Source organism: Rhinolophus sinicus, chromosome 1, assembly GCF_057876585.1.
Source record: "Rhinolophus sinicus isolate RSI-liver-muscle chromosome 1, RSI-T2T, whole genome shotgun sequence".
Classification (NCBI taxonomy): domain Eukaryota; kingdom Metazoa; phylum Chordata; class Mammalia; order Chiroptera; family Rhinolophidae; genus Rhinolophus; species Rhinolophus sinicus.
Genome location: NC_142501.1, coordinates 103,951,030 through 103,969,245, shown reverse-complemented (window position 1 = coordinate 103,969,245; position 18,216 = coordinate 103,951,030). Strand labels below are relative to the sequence as shown.

Sequence of the window (18,216 nt, the reverse complement as noted above, 5' to 3'; positions counted from 1 at the left end):
AAATCCTTGTATCAGCTTCTGGTGCAACCCATCTTAAAACAGTGTCTAAGGTACAACAATGAGATACACTTTACAAAGGGCTACACTGAATGTCCAATGTTCTCTACTTACCATGGGTCGTTGGTTCCATCTGCCAACCATCCATGTATCTCTGGGCCAGTGGTCTCTATGAAAGGAGAGGAGAACATGAAATAAGTTGTCGGAAGACCTGGGTTCTAATGCTTGTTACCCCAACATGTTAGCCTCGTGACCTCAACAGGTCACTCGCCCTCTGTTGAATGTGGCTTCCACATCTGTAAACATGACAAGGACTTCCATGATTCCCTCCCAGAGCTGCTGGAAGTATTGTAGTAATGAAAGTAAAGTCACTCTTGAAATGGAAAATGGAACCACTATTCCTAGGCGCCTGCAGGAGACAGCGGAGAGCAAGTCAGGGACAAAAGCAAGGAGGCTCCAAGTCAGCTGTGTGCCTTCCTTCTTCCCGTGACACAGGAGATCCATTTCCTCAGTAGGAAAGACATTTTATGAAATGTTTGCTTTGTGTTTCTTTCATTTTGTCTTCAGTAAGAAGACCCATTTTCATAGGCCCCTCAATGAATAAAACTATATGAAAACGCAGTATATGCGGTGAATTTCCCTTTTATCAAGCCAAACTTTGCATCTCTAAAATAGTAAACTGTTTTCTGAGGTCACCTCAACTGACATTAAACAGACATGAATTCACTAAAATTAACTTGTCTATTCCAAATATCACAAATGTCACACAGTTCTCTCTCTGAAGCCACAATTTCCAAAAGATTCAGGAGGCACTAAAAAACATTCAGAAATGAAAGGCCACTCTCAAACACAAATACTAAATGAACAGTTGGATTATTTTGTGTCCCTGCAATGATCTTCAGAGGTTTCACTTCCTTTTATCAGCTTTTGTTCTAAAGTGGGGGGAAAGAGAGGACTGCAAGTGTAAGTGGTAAGTCACACAAAGTTGCCATTTCTCTACTAGATCTATTATCATTCGTATTTACTGTAGCCGATATCTGACTTTTAAGGGACCTTTTTTTTTTTTTTTTTTTTTAAGTAAAGAAACATGGCTTCCCCTATTTGGTGACATCTACAAAATGCATTGTGCGCAGGACTGTTGCTCAGTCTCTGTCTGTGCTGGTCATGCATATGTGTGAATTGCTGAATGACACTGGGCACCAGGCACAGTGGCTGATGCCTTCACTCTCTGCCAAACATCTAGAACAAACGGGGTCCCCGCCTGGTCCGGTATTCACCTCTTCACCAGGGGCAAAGCAAGTTAAAACATATCTGGTAAAATAGCTACTAAAGCCAAAATATATTACCCAGTGCACATTTTATTCCTTCTTTTTGGAGTGGAAACACCTATTGGTCGAAGAATGATTTAGGATTACTCTTAGCCGGGAAGGAGGAATTGATATTGAATCTTCATAGCCTTTTCCTAACACCTGATTATGATTTGTTAATTCTTTGGTTTTTTTGTTTTGTTTTCATTTTCTTTTGCCTTCTTATAAAGCATTTAGTAAATTGTGAGCATATTTTCAAGAATCCACAGGTTTTGTCACTTCAAGATTCAGGCCAGCCTGTGTATAGAGTAGATAATATATTTACATTTGGCAATGGAGATATTTGATTATATAACAGGAATTTAACTAAGAAATTTCCATTTTGAAACAGGATTTTGTAACATGTTAAGCTGGCTTTTGGCTTGTATGCCAGGCTTTTTCCCAGCTCGTACCTCATGCTGCAGTAGTTCTATGACTGCACACAGTCAGCGATGGTCAAGATCAGACAGCCAGTGGTCTCTCTCTGTATAATATATAATATGGTCTGCTTTGCAGCCCAAAGAATGGAGACAGAATTTAAAAGATTAGCATTTAAATTAAAATGTTAATCCTTTGATGTCTCAAATTCCATCAGCTCTAGATACTGTTATCTGCCACTCAGAAATCAAAACGCCATTCTTTATCCCACATCTGAGTTCTCTGCCAACAGTTCTGGAATACTGGGTGCTCATTACCCATTGTGTTCTATGGGAAAGACTGCTCCCTGCCTCTTGGGCGCCTGCTCAGCTGTACGGCCTTGCTCAGGTCTCACCTGCTCCTGGAAAGCCTCCAGAATCCCTCCAGGTCACAGTCATATTTGGCATTTAACTGCTGTGATCACTCATCTAGAAAGTGGTAATTCTAGGATAACGTGCTTTGTTGTTTCCCATTTCCGTTTGCACACTATCACCCACTGGCACTATTGTCCAGTCTCTGTGACTTACAAATTATACTTTGCTTCACAAAGTGGACTGCAGAACTGCATTTATTAGTAAATACACAATATTTTTGTCAATTAATTAATTAAAAATTTTTTTTTGAGATCTCCTCTGCAGCTGGTGGGCATGTAAAATGGTTTATCTGCCTTGGAAAACAGTTGGCAGTTTCTTAGAAGTTAAACATAAATCTACCTAGGCATTTACCCAAGAGCAATGAAAGCATATGTGCATACTAAGACTTCTAGAATTTAAGTTGAAAGAAAATAAACCAAGCTCAGTCTATAGAAACCAATATCTCACAGAGTGATTGGAGCTTCATAATATAGACCAGTCCCTCAAAGGGTCATTTAAAATTCTGTACCAGAGAACAACTTGAGGTTTACTTCATGACCAACAGTTATTTTCTACAATATGGTGGAACTCAAGGGCCATTAGAAATGATGATGTAAAGGAAAGAAGTGATCCAGGAACATAGAAACAAAACTGAAAGACACAATCCAGCACTAAGAAACAAATGTGAGGAAGATATATACTAATAAACACACCAACCAATAAAATAATTCTAAGATAAATAAACTAAACACATAGTTTTATTTCACTCAATAGTCATAATATAGTCAAGGTTAGTCAGATACATTTCAAGGGGGACAACATGCTACAGTAGAGGAAGAATTAGATGACTAAATAAGGTCTGGGCCTTAGGTCCAGGTGTGACCTTGGGTAAGCCACTTGACCTTCCTAACATTTGGTTGGGTATTAGGCTTGTATGAGCCCTAGAGTGTCTTCTAGCTCTAAAGTACTGATTTTCCAATGAACTACATCTCTAATTTGTAAAACCTAACATTTTGGATATCATGTTTCTAAGGAATGAAATGTTCCTGTTACTGGTGGTGTTGCTATATCATAACATCATTGCTCCCACCAAATTAAGGAAAATTGGAGTTGTCACTGATATATGGAATGGCTGTTTAAAGACATACTTTTAAAAGACAATTTTAAGTACATAAATGTTTTATAAAGTAGTCCTGAATGATTCCCCAAAATAAAGAAACTCTAATTTGGTATATATTCTTTAAGATTTTGGATAAGGTATATTAATTCAAGTTAACAATGGCTGTTATGCAACAAATGAAGCAAATCTCTTCACTTGCTTTCAGTCATTTGCATACTATATTAAGCTGTGCAATTCACACCCCAATGACAGCTACAAATAAACTGTTTGAGAAATATGACATCTTTGTCTAATAATGCCCCCATATGTTTCTGGCAAATACATAATTGAGGTTTCAAGGAAATGTTATCTCTGCTCTCATTTCAAAAGAACAAAGCTCCAGTATTCCTTTCTACTTATTTTTTTTTTCAAGTCATAGGTCACTTACATTTGAAGGAAGCCAGTATTAGTATTTCCTTTTCACCCTATAGTGCTTACACGGTAGTTCCAACTGAGATGTACACACCCATCCTCTAAAGATGTGATTGTAAGACTCTCGTGTTTTAAAACTTCTCCAAAGGACTGTCAAACAACTGTTTGGCCTAAATCATCTGGCTAATCAGCTGGTGACATCAGGCCAACTCAATGGAAAGAGAAATAATATGACTTTGCTATTTAATCGCAAGTAGAATACGAGTGGGGAAACCCCCACCAAGTTCTCAGTCATTTCTTTAAATAGTTCTCCTAAGCAATGTGAAATACAGGCAAACAGTCTTAAGCCCAGCTGCTTTAATGAAAATTAACAAAGCATGCCAGGATGCATGACCCAGTAGCTCAGGTAAACAGTGGTAAATGTTGTAAGACAGGTAAATTTCCTATCCTGATATCTTAACCTTTCCTACCCTCCCGGGCACACCCAGTTTGTTTCAGCCCTGACAATGATACCCCAAACTGTCCTCCCTGGCTGAAAAACGGTAAAACAAAACCAAACCTAGACATTCACTTATCTGAATTTCAGTTCTCCTGGTATAAAAAGAAAACAAATATGTATGCACTATACACATGTTGTTATGTCTAAAAGATTCTCTTTATCCAAGAAGAGGAGCTGCTTGAATGGTATCGTGGAGCCAACAGCATTTTGAGTGCCTGCTCTGTCTTTATAAGGGTCCTCGACCTTCATTTTTCCCTCAGTTACTTCCATGAGCACTGTTTGTCAGCATTTAGGATTTCCCATTTGGCAGTAATCACATTTCTAAGTTTGACAAGATTTAAGTCATTTCAAGCTGTTTTCAAGGCTCACTTTCAATTCCTGTTTTAAATTGCCGTATATGAAGCATGTCCAACACTTGTTTCAATGAGAACATGATACTCACACTTAGTATTTACACAATATGAAATAAATCCTGTCACAGTAAATAAGGGCTAATTCTATTAATGTCAGAAAAGATTAACGTATGTTCTCTCATCTAAGCAGACTTACCCAGTACTCTCTGAATTATTCTTGACAGTGTGAAAATTAGACTGAGCCTACAAATAAAGTAGGCTAGCAAATAAATTGAAGTCATAAATTAAGAGGTTGTGTGAGGAAAGGTGTGTGTGGTAGAAGCAGCGGGTGTGATTGAAAAGCCTTACTAGAGTTGTCGTCAACAACATGCTTATCAGTATCTGTCCCTATGATTCCAGCTGCCTCTGAACTGAGTTTGTTTCCTTTGTGTGTTTTTCACTAAATGCAATTTTCATACTTGACATGTAAAAAAGTTAATGATAATTAAGACAGGCTATACCAAGCAAGTGAGCACGATTTAATCATACAACTCTGGTTTTGCTTGTCAGGTGGATTAGCTTGATCAGAGGTCGCTAAAATGTGTATCTAAACCTCAGGAGTTTGTATAGACAAAGAAAATGTGCCTGAGGTTAACTTGCATTATCCCTTTTATTTCTACATTTGAGTGCATTTGTTTCCAGGTACAAATTAGTACTCATACGGATGTGTTCTTACAAAAAGTGGGAAAAATAAGATGTCATTAACCTTTCACTGAACTTTTTCTATCTAGCCATGAAAAATTATTGCTTTCATACAAAAGTTATTATTTTAAAATGTGGTTGGCATTCCAACTGGCAGTAAATGATATTGTTCCAGTATTTCATAAAAAGGAATATAGATCAAGTTGGGGGCACTGGAAGAGAAAGAGAAAAGTGATGTGAAATAATGTAGAACAATATAAGAACAATACAGAAACCTACACCACCATGTTCTCAATGGGCAATCTACTTGACTGAGGATATTATAGGTATGTACATATTATTCACTAGGAATTTACATTATTAAGGATATATACTACTTAAAGCTTAGATTCTCTCAAGTATTTTGTGTAAAATTTATTATAATCCAAGAATAAAACTTAGTCAATTCAAAGAAGAAAATTTTGTTCTAATAATGAAATAGGAACAAGCCATGCTTTAATTTCCCCCAAGAACATGGTTTGGAGACTGTGGCTTCAAACATTCAATTGAAAGAAATAAAATGGGAAATAATGTAGCTACCAGTGTCATGCTTTATGATGGCCCCCAGTCCAATAATATTTTTTCTGCAATAATGGGCAGTTAAGAAAATGATTCAGATGACCTTGAATTTTAAAATCCTATGATTCTAAAAATAGTGGAAGAAAACAGAAGCGATTCAAGAGAGTAGCAGTTTAAAAAGATGAATACAAGTTAATAAATTAGATGCTTTTAATAGGTTAGATTGGACCTAGAAATTAAAAACACAAATAATCTGAAACAAAATCTGAAAAAATAAATCTAAAACAAAAATAACATTAAAAACAAAAGTAAAATTGGGAAATAAAGAAATATACGTTAAAGAAAAACAAACAAACAAATAAACCAGGAATAGCTCAGTGTATATGAGACAAATACATGACCAGATGATACCTGTAAAAGAATCTGCCCATGACCAGCGAATGAGTATAAAGCTTTAAATTACAGGAGTCTGAGATTACAGGTAGGGTTGCCATGGTTTGCACAGGAAAGATGTTGAAATCAGAAATGACAGACTTGTCCCCCTACCAACAAGTTAAACAGCTTTTAAACATTTGTGCTATTCACTTAATAACATTATATAAAATTAGAAAAGATGGTCATTATTTGAAACATTTTCTTAGAAAAGAAATCCTGATCATATCAGTTTGGATGATTATGTCTCTGATTAGTCTAGAAGAAAATAGACATACTAAACTGGTTTTATTTTTAATTATAGAAACGAGGCTTAGTTTTCTTTATTCTGATAAAGAAAAAAATGAAATGATCCAGCCTTAAAATATTGTCTGAAATTCGAATACTAGGACTAAACACACCGACTAAAGTAAGAGATCATGAAAGTGGTTCGTTTTCTTTGGGGAATTACACATTCTCTATAAATTCTCAAAATACAAGTAAATATCAACTTGTGATACTTCATAGCTACAAAATGGAAAACTGGTCATAAAAGAGAGCTAGTGTTTCCATGGGAACACTTGAGTAGTATGATGAATAATGTGAGCAAAATCCATTCTGGAAAAGGTTTCCTAACCTGATTGTCTCAGTAAACATAAAACATTGACTTCTGCATCTGACAAACCCCAGTATCAATGGATTAAGCACACAAAGGACTGCCAGTCATTTCTCTGCTAACATGACACAAATATAAAATATGAAAACTCTTTCAATCTTTATGGAAAAGGATCAATTTTTACTTTTAACTTGCTCAATCCTCTTACTGATGTTCAATAACAATTTACCCTTTAAATGCTACTTAATTTAACCTTAATTTATTTTCTAGAAAATGACTCTAGGCAAAAATTGAATTGAATAAGAACCCACGTTCCCTTCTTAACTTTCATCCTTTCAAAGACGCTATAGCACAAATCATTGTAGACTTTTAAACTTTATTGTTAGTGTAATTTATTTAAAGAAGACTCCTAGCAAACCAAACCAAACAATTGTATCATCTGTTTTCAGAACCCTATCAGGCTTCTTCTGTTTCAGGGAGAAGGGTGAAGTGCTCACGTGAAAAGTTACTAAATGAATCAGTTTTCAAAAAATGGATTTGAAGATGCTGGGAAGCACCCAAAAGTAGAGAAACGGGGCATGTCAAGACCTGAAAAATGAAATTGGAAGAAGTAAGAACTGAGAGTTGTGACTTCCTAGGTCACACTGGTCATCCTCCCGTGAAACTGCAAACACACGGTGGAGAAAACCACAGCCTTATTACTTAAAGGTGCCAGAGCTCCACGCTCAGGGCTGGAAGCGAGACCATAGGAGAAAGGATCAACACTTCACAAGTCCCGAAGATTGAGAAGACACATTGTGCCCACGAAACAAAAACGGGGTATCAAGAATAAGGAGAAATCATGGCATGTGAAAAATAAGGTGTAAAATGGAAGGTTCAACACAAGGGTGGGTAGATAAAATAAGGAAAATTTCTCTGAGTTAGTGTAAAATCTCTCTGAGTTAGTATAGGAGTTAAAAGAGGAGAAAAACAGTTTAGAAATATATGGATATAATAAAATAAGTACATCAATCAATCATGTTCAAAACCCTACTTATGTGTGTGTATGTGTAGGCATCTGTGTGTGTGTGTATAATGACAGAGACAACTTTTTAAAGAAAATAGTACAAAAAATTGCTAGAATGGAAGAACTTAAAGCTGCCATATTGAAATTGTACCCAGTACCTGATAAAGTGAATGCAATATGTAAACAAGGCCTCCTTTTGTGAAATGTAAAAGTAGTAGCTATGAAGAAAAGACTAATAGCTTAAAGAAAGAAAGATCAGGTTTCCTACAGAGAAACAGAAATCTCCACTTTAACGTATACTGGAAGAGAAATTAAAATCAATTCCTTTCACACCTCAAAAACACTGGTAGCCAGGAACACGGAGGAATATGCCCTTCCAGTTCTGAAAGGAAATAATTCTCATCCTAGAAGTTCATGCTCATTAAATCTACCACATGTGGAGACCATAAATGTACCTTTAGACATGCAATGACCCAAAGTACCTACCCATTTACACCCTGTCTTTCAAAGTTTGTTAAGTTTTCACCCTGGAATATCTTTTTCTAAAATCTCCAACCTTACCGAGTTCTCTTTATTAATCTCCAAAACATATGTCTTCTCAGCATCTCTCTGTCTTCCCCATTCCATCTCTGTGTCCAGCAGTACCCCCCCTCTTTTCCACAGAGGAACACCCCCTAATTCATTCCTCACATACTGTCACACTTCCTTTTAAAATATACTCGTCTCACTAGCCTACCCCAAATCTTTGAACGGCTTCTCACTGCACGTAAGATGTATTTTGATATCATGCTCTGGTATTGTAGATGGAATCTTGATGATTGGAACTGACTTCTCCAAAATCACTTGAGTCAGTTATCTCATAGTTCCAAACACGATGGCCTGTTTTATTTTCTTGATCACATAACGCTCTCCCTTTCTGTAGGATCTTGTCCCATGTTCTTTATTCTGCCTGATTTTTTCCTCTCCCAATTCTTATCCTGTCTAATCTATGCTTATTCAAACGTCCTGTCTCCCACCGGACTGGACTTTTGATTAAAGCACAGATTACATCCATTTTTGATACTAGCATGTAGCTTACCACTTGATACAAAGTGAGTGTTCGCGAAAAGGTGGCTGAATAAATAAATAAGTCATTTTCTCTATTTGAGATCAAGTTTGTTCTCTCTGAAGAAATGAAAATTAGGACATGTGCTTTTATATGAATTAAAAAAAGCAGATAGTCTTGGGAAGGTTATGACTAATTCAAACAGCGTATTGGCAAGATGCAATGCAGTCAAAAGGTATTATAAAAACGCTGAATTTTATCCCCTCTTTTGTTTGTCATTTCTTCATTCTACCTGTCTTTTTTTCTTTTTATAGTTTTCAGGCATTTTAAAATTTAATCATGACACATAGATCTGGCCCTGACTCGGGGATTTAGACAGCCATATTAGTCAGCGTTCTCCAGAGAAATAGAACCAGTAGGATGTGTATATTTGTGGAAAGAGATTTATTTTAAGGAATTTATGACCCACATGATTGTGGAAGCTTGGTAAGACCAAAATCTGATTGGGGAGGCCAGCAGGTTGGAGACCAGGAGGAGTTACAGCTCAAGTCCAAGGGCCATGTCCTGGAGGAGCTAACGATGTTTGAAGACAGTATGTGGGAGAACACCACTTGCTCAGGGTTGGGGAGTGGGGGTGTCAGCCTTTTGTTCTATTCTTCAACTGCTGTGTGAGACCCACCCACATTGTTATATTTTACTGCTTTACTCAAAAGTGCACCAATTTAAGCGTAAATCTCATCCAAAAACACCCTCCTAGGAACATTCAGAATAATGTTTGACCACTGAAGCCCAGCCAAGTTGACACATAAATCTATCACAATAGCTAATGAGACATTTAGGTTAAATTGCCCAAGTATATGGTCATTCCAACTTTCGAGGGTCTAGAACAAAAGTATATTCCAACTGTCAATGCAACACAGATTAATAATGGCAGTATTCTTTCCTTTTCTATTTCTATGAATACTTCCAGTGTCCAGTGGGGTGTGACACACAGGAAACAGAAATCATCTACGTATCACGATGTATAGTAACATAAATTGAAATTTGTGAGTTAAATTTCCATTATAATCATGAAAATATTTTTATGCTTTTGAAATAAATTTAAAACTTACAGACTAATTGCAAAAATTGTGCAATGAACAAAAGTGTATCCTTCATTTAGATTCACTGGTTGTTAATTCCTCTATTTCTTTCTCTTTCTGAATGTACGTGCATAGTTTTCATCATCTCTTCCTTCTTCTCCTTCATAGTATCACTCTCATTATGATTAGTGCCAAATCAATAAAGAGTAAGTTTTGGACATCTTAATCCTTCAACCCTGAAAACGTCCTCATCTATCTCCTAAGAACAAAGCCATCACCTTACATAGCCACAGTACAAGTATGAAATTCAGAAAATGTATCAAGATATCATACCAGTGTGTATTATAGACCCCATATTCATAGTTCACTAATTGTTTCATTAAAGTTCTTTTTCAGCATTTTTTTTTTTTTTTTTTTAAGTCAGCATGCAATCTGGTATTGATCACTTCATTTAGCTGCCATGACTCTTTATTTTTTTCTGGAACAACTGCTCAATCTTTGTTTTTTATGACATTTACATTTTTTGAGGAATATTTTCAAACTGTCCCCTGATCTGTAGATTTCTGATTGTTCCCATGACTAGACTCAGGTGTGTACTGCGTGTGTGCTTGTTGACAGAGAGGCTCCCTGAGTTGTGCACTCTTAGCTAACCATGCTGGGAGACACATATCTATTCCATTCATGGAATGTCACCTCTAGTCACTGGGCTGTGGTGGTTTCTGCCAGCTTTCTCCACTGTAAAGTTATTCTCCTCTGTCGTGAATCTCTGGGGAAATACCTAGAGGCTGGTAAATATCCTTTTCCCAACAAACTTACACCAAATGGCTTTAGCAATCATTAATTACTCTTGTGTAGATCAACTATTCCTATTATAGTTGCTAATTGGTGACTACTGCCTCCATCCTTCCTACTGCATTTATCAATAAGGCTTTCCCTGCCTCAACTCCACTTTTTGAAGTTAATTTAGTCAAGCACTTTGAAGTCAGCATAATAAATATTAAGCTGGGCTAAAACAGGACAGTACATATATATCTGGTACACAGTATATGATGTGGACCACTGAATAGAACATTAAATCTGCATTCAGTCCTAATTTTACTGATAATGTGTAAGGCATGTTAGGGAAATTACTTCACAGCTCTAACTTTTAATATTTGTTGTCTACTTTGACTACTTTGACTATTTAATATCATTTTGTTTTAATTTCAATAATCTACAATTCTAAAAAAAAATAAATAAATCAGTGTTTGTGTGGCCTAAAAGATATGTAAGCGAGGAAAATCCCCTTCTCAGTCTTGGTAACAGCTGGCTTGATTAATTGCAAATGGCCAAAAACAGGCAAACAAACTCCTAACCCCATTAACTTCTTTTGGTTCTCATTAAACGTTTAAATTCATTTACTTTCCCTTTCCTTTGTCTATTTCAAGCTGATTTTCATCAGTGTTTCTTCTTTGGTAACCGTATTTGGAAAATGCACAGATTGAGCACGTGTGTGGGAGGAATTATTCAGCTAAAAAACATTGCATTTAATGATCGTGGTATTTCAATTTGCTTCAGGATTAATTATAGTCCTGCAATTCCCACATCAAGGCAGCCTATGGGTTAAAAGGTTGGGCTGAGAGAGTTGTCATCCCAGTAATAACATTCAAGAGGAGTGATTTACTAAAACAAAATCTGTACCAATTTCAACCTACACTTTTAAAACAGCCATATAGCCATTAAAAAAAAAAAAATGCCACTAGATGTATTCCTAGCAAATTCTGCCCTATATGTTCTAAAATGAGAAAACTGTGGTGGAATGCTGAAGGGTGACAAAATGTATAACCTCGGGAATGATCATTTTAACATCATTACTAATACTTAAGAATCTAGAGAGCAGAATGAAAAACCATTCTGGGGATAATATGGGGAATGTAAAATAGTTAAGCATATATTAAAAGTTTAAAGTTTCAATTCCATAAACATCAATATATTTGGTTGTTCCTCTTGACATTGTTCGGAGTATAAATTACGTATATATAAAACAATGTTATTTTCATGCGTGTAATTTTTAAACTATAAATTTTAAATTTAAAAGAGTTAAAGAAGGTTTATAATTCCACTGTGATTTTCTTGGAAATAAATATTCAAAAAGGACATGATAAATGGTCACTCTACCTATATCTATCATCTATGTTTGATATGTATATGCATATATGTGCATAAACATATCACTATAAATATATGAGCATAATAGATCATTTTAATTGAGTACTTTCTTGGAAAGAGGTGCTAAGCACTTCACAGGAATTATGACTTTATATAAATTATGTCATTTAGTTTTCTTAATCCTGAGATATCTACTGCCACTGTCCCATTTTGCAATCAAGGAAATCAAGTCAAGAAGTGACTAAGTAAGTTGTCCATAGTCAGACGATTAATAAATGGTAGAAGCCATTGGAGAAATAATCATATGCAGCTAAATACTATGTCTTTTATTCTTAAAATTTATTTCATCAAATGACTTAATATGGATGCATTTTTCTCTTCTTTTTTCAAGGTGTAATATATATATATATATATATATATATATATATATATATATATATATATATATATACATATATATATGTATATACATATATAACTTGGATCTGTTTTTATATTTGCAACAATGTGTATGTATTATACGCTCACAAGTTGTACTGGGTACAAATACATTTTCTGTCTGTTTTTTCAACAGTATGAGGAGCCCAGACTGGCCATGTAGGTTGTCCTGGCTTATAATTTGATAGAACTATGACTATGTTCTCTGTGAAACATTGTCCTCTTGGTCAATATTACCCTTTAAATCATGTAAGGACCAAGATTGTGGAAATGAGAAGCAAAGCACTTCTTAGTGGTCTACTCATATAACATGAGGGGCTGCCTTTATTCCTGCCCCATGGTTCCCAGTTCCTACTATGGCTGTGTATTTGACAGTCAAGCACAACTCCTTAGGATTGCAACCCAAACTCAAAGGGTTTTATCTCTCGCAAGCTTTCAGCAGGCTGCTCCATCATCCTATCAGCTGTTCTAGTGTGAGGAGACAGCCAATGACATGGGTTTGGCCCCCGTCTCCTTTCTTTGCTGTGAAATGAGGTTGTTAGTGATTAGCAAGGATTTTTGAAAGTCCATGAATAGTTATTATGGCAGGAGTATTGCAGCAAGTGAAGGAAAATTCCTATTATATTTAAAATCAAGTTTCCCTCTTCATTATGAAGAGTCCAAGGTCATCAACTTGCTACTGGGTGGATGGCTGGCCCTTCATGTAATGGCGTGATAAAGGTAAACAGAATTGGTCTCTCCTTTAAAACTGGGCACTCAGTAGGACCAATAACCATTAACCTTTGATAGTGGAACTAGATACATTTATGACTAATAATTATTTTAGGAATTTACATGAACAACTAAACTACTTCCTATTTTGTTCTCTCTGTCTCTGTCTCTCTCTGTCTCTCTTTCTCTCTCTGTCTCATCTCTCTCTTTATATATATCTTTATCTCTATCTCCATCTCTATCTCTCTATATCTCTATGTCTCTCTCTCTGTCAACTTTGAAAGCTGTCTAACCTTGTCTTGCCTGAACTAGAGTCAGGTGAGTTTCCGTAGTAAGTGAAGGACTAATAGGAAAGTCAGAGCTGCTGGACTCTCATTCTGGTGAAGGTAGCACCAGGTTTGCACGAGTCCAATATACCCCCAGGAGTTATAAAACTGCAACAAGACTGACACATAACAATCCAGGAAAGAAGATTTGAGGACAACCAAGGTGGACAAGCCCCTCACCCTTTTTAGAGATTTTGATTACCAGAGGCTTTATTTTATATCTCATTTAAAAAGAGTCCAGGAGTGTCGCATCAAACACGCAGGCAGGAAGGCAGGCAGTGCGGGGCCGGCGGGTGTGGTCTGTTTTTAATCCCACTCTTCCTGCTCCGACTTGGTTTACTGCCAAGCAGCTATAAGGGTAGCACCCACGGGAGTGTAAATCACAAGTTCACTGTGAACAGGAACGTCCTTCTAGTACACGATTTGAAAATAGATCCAAGTGAGACCGACACAACTCAGAACAGCTTGTTTGTTTCCTCCTTGAATGCCACAGTAATACAATCCCGTCTCTACAAAGCCAAATGCCCGGGAACGTAGAAAAACTCTCACGTTCTCCTGGCTCCTGCTTGAGGAAAGGTCCTACTCAAATCAAGAGACAGACATCAGGGCCCAAATCAGGAAGAAAACAATACCAAACAGAAAAATAATCTACTGATGCCTTTCTTTTTTTTTCTTGTTTTTAAATTTATTTTTTAAATTTATTGGGGTGACAATTGTTAGTAAAATTACATAGATTTCAGGTGTACAATTGTGTATTACAACATCTATAAATCCCATTGTGTGTTCACCACCCAGAGTCAGTTCTCCTTCCATCACCATATATTTGATCCCCCTTCCCCTCATCTCCCACCCTCATCCCCCTTACCCTCTGGTAACCACTAAATTATTGTCTGTGTCTATGAGTTTCTGTTTCTCATTTGTTTGTTTTGTTCTTTTGTTGTTTTTGGTTTATATACCACATATCAGTGAAATCATATGGTTCTCTGCTTTTTCTGTCTGACTTATTTCGCTCAGCATTACTCTCTCAAGGTCCATCCATGTTGTCACAAATGTTCCTATATCATCTTTTCTTACTGCCGAATAGTATTCCGTTGTGTATATATACCACAACTTCTTTATCCATTCATCTATCGAAGGACATTTTGGTTGTTTCCATGTCTTGGCCACTGTAAACAAAGCTGCAATGAACATTGGAGCACACGTGTCTTTATGTATAAATGTTTTCAGATTTTTGGGGTAGATACCCAAGAGACGGATTGCTGGGTCATATGGCAATTCTATTTGTAATTTTTTGAGGAACCTCCACACTGCCTTCCATAACGGGCTGCACCAGATGCCTTTCTATTCAGTTTAATGCCATCCTTTATCGTTTGGGTACTTACAAATAAAAGGGAAATTTGTGCTGGTATGAAAGATTACATTGATTTTCAATTGTCCACATACTCCAGGCATCCCTGTTTTTTGCCCAACCATGGTGATCCTGCCCTGAAACTGCACCAATCTTTGATGGCTGATGAAGTATGCAGGCTGGCTGCATCCCCTTGAAATCATGCCTCATGAGGTGAACAGAACCCCGAGTTTGTCGAAGATACCTTATACAATTGGGGGTGCTGATACAGGAATATGTGGAGTGAGAATTGGGACATAAGACTATGGTTTCAAAACTTCTTTAATATTTTTCGGATCTGTTGATCATAGATAAAATTTTACACAAAAATAAAATCAAGAGAACGGTAGCTATTGTCAGTCCAAATCCTCTGAAAAATACAGATTGTAGGGTGAATCTTTAGGATTACATGCATCCTCAGGTACAAACGAAAACAATTGCAATCAGTTCCCAATAACATGGAAGAAAATCAGAGGGTAAATTCTTTGGGAGATGTGTTGATGGGCTCATAAAGTATTGAAACTGAAATACAACAGTGTTACAGGTTCTTACTGTATTTGCATCATGTTACACCCTATTTGTCAAGTTTAAGTCCATTTCAGTTTCTCTGAGACAACCCTAAAATCCTGACACCATCTCTAACACAGAACTCTCCCAGCTGGTCTCACCTTTCAGTAAGCCTACAGGGAAGTGCTTACGTGAAAAGCATCATTCTGCTCCCATCTTCGAGTTGTTTTGTTTTTCCCATTGAGGAGTTTTGTTGCTTGAAAAACCTGCCACAAAGGAATATTTTATCTTACATTCTGTTTAGAAAAGTCGTTAACATGAGTACTCGGCATTAGAATTGGCGAACACAGTGACACACACACCCACATAGGTGGTACCAGTTTTTAACCCAGTTCAACGTGGATCCAAACCCCCAGACTGGGGCATTTATTGTGACAGCACTGCAGTGTGTCCTCTATAACTGTTACATCTAGGGACAACTGGGTACATATGTTTCTAATTGACTCATGCTTAGCTCATCGAAGTCTGGTTTTGTGGAGGAAATGCGATGTCCAAGAGGCTGTTGGGAGGTACTTTTCTTGGAAAAAGGAAGTAATGTTCTTTTATTTTATAGTTGACACACTGACGTCTAAAGACTGGAATTTATTTCCAAGGTATGAAATCCCAAAGTTCAAGTATATTCTAAATTTGGTGTGGCATTCTTCCATTTCTGATTAGAATGATGTCACTGTATGAAGCTAAAAAGAGAAACGACAACACCTCTGGACCAAGCAAGCAGAAATTGCGTCTCCAGGTTTCTTTCTCTTGAAACTCCCTTTGAGTGAGGCCAATGTTTGTGTGCACACAAGGTCAATCCATGATGTCATATTCCCCAGTAAGTCTAGAACAAAGTTATAGCTCCTTGAGCAAATCTGATTAATATTACAAAATTCATTTTAATATTTTTTAAGATTTTATTGCTCTGTGGAATCCTTCCAACCTTCAATACACAGTATGTTTAAATTTTGATAGTTCCACTTTAGAGAATAAATCATGCATTGTTCCAGCATTATTGGAGACAGCAACTGAGTGTGGTGTAAAGTTCAAAGCCTTTATTGTCTCAGACCTTGGCACTTCCGCTTTCTCGGCTATGTGATCTTGTACAAATACTTTATCTCTGTGTTTTAGTGTCTTCATGTAAAATGGGTGGTAACACTCACTTGCAATTTTGGCAAAAAAAAAAAAGTAAATGAGGTCATGGTTGAAAAACAAATAACTCATTGGCATTTGTAGTGACTCAACAAATGGTGACTTCTTACTGCATCAAACAGGAAATTTCACTGCCATTATTGACAACCAGTCCATAGAATGAGTTTTGCTAGATAACAAAAACCTAACTTTTAATCACATTTTAGGGAGTGAAATTCTTATGGCAACCAAGATTTATTATCTTTGTGGAGAATGCAAAGTGCTCAACGGACACTGAAACTATATTTTAAACTAGAATTTAAACACATTTAATTAAAATTTTAATCATGCATGATAGACTTTTTGACCTCCCTACCAAGAAGAGAAAAATTGGAGAGCTTCTAGCCACTTTTGTTTCTCTCACCATCAGCATCTCTTTCATCACGGCTGCGTCTTCCTGAGCATCTTCTCTGCTCTGACGGCTGTCAGGTCTGCTAGCTGATCCACCAGGGCACTGGTGAGGAGGAATGCCGTTGTGTGGGTGCTTATCCCACCACGCATCAATTTTTGGAGAGAGGTGAGTTTAAAAATACATATGTATGTGTCCATAAGTTAAAATAACCTTTAAAGTTCATCTCTAATGTTTACATTTTGAAAACACTCAGGCTTCACTACTCTCATCAAAGCACGTTGATAGTCTATGCAGTATTTTAATATGCCAGGGTACAGTGAGATTGGCCAGTATGCGGAGCCCACAGAGCTCAGGTACTTTATCTTGCTGTATCTGTCCCCTCACTGCTCTCTGATGGGGACCATCACCAGTGGTGCTGCTTTTACCCTGCTGGGCCCCCACCATGGCTGCTCAGGCACAGGACTTCTGTGACTGCTTTCAGCCCTGTGCCCACCCAGGCTTTCCCACTCTGCATCTCTGGCCTATGACTACCACCTTTTGAGATGACCACATGTCGCTCTTTTGAGTCGATGGCTTCAGAAGAGTTCCTTTGATTCCGTTTCCTTTAGCACTGACCTTGTGTAACCTTGCCTACCCTTTTCTTCTCTGTTCATCTCAGAAAGAAGTATCTCTTTGTGATCTTGGAAGAAACAACATGGCCCAGTAATAAGAATGTGGCTTTGATTGGGCAAACCTAAGTAGAAATCTATCCCTTATTAGCTGTGTGACCTCGAATGAGTTTCTTAAATGTTCTAAACCTCACTTTTACATCTGTAAGATGATGAAAATGGCCTACGCCTGCCAAGGGTGACCATGAGCATAACATTTTACAAAGTATTTAAAGCTGTTTCTCAGGTTCTTGTACATGCATCATTTCATACCTTATCAGCAGCATTCATTAAAAATGTTTTTTGTTTGCAGCTACCCTGTTTCCCCGAAAATAACACCTAGCTGGGCAATCAGATCTAATGCGTCTTTTGGAGCAAAAATTAATATAAGACTTAGTCTTATTTAGTCTAAAGTATAGTCTTATTTTACTGTAATATAAGACTGGTTCTTATATTAGTTTTTGCTCTAAAAGACGCAGTAGAGCTGATTGTCCTTCTAGGTCTTATTTTTAGGGAAACACGGTAATAACAGTCAGTTTCATAAATGAGTGTGAAAAATCCAGCCAAGAAAGCTGTCT

General features: G+C 37.0%; 1 pseudogene; it reads right to left on the bottom strand.

The window, feature by feature from the left end:
• LOC109433960 (eukaryotic translation initiation factor 2A-like) overlaps window positions 1-18,216 on the bottom strand; it is a 53,001-nt pseudogene that overhangs the window by 16,859 nt on the left and 17,926 nt on the right.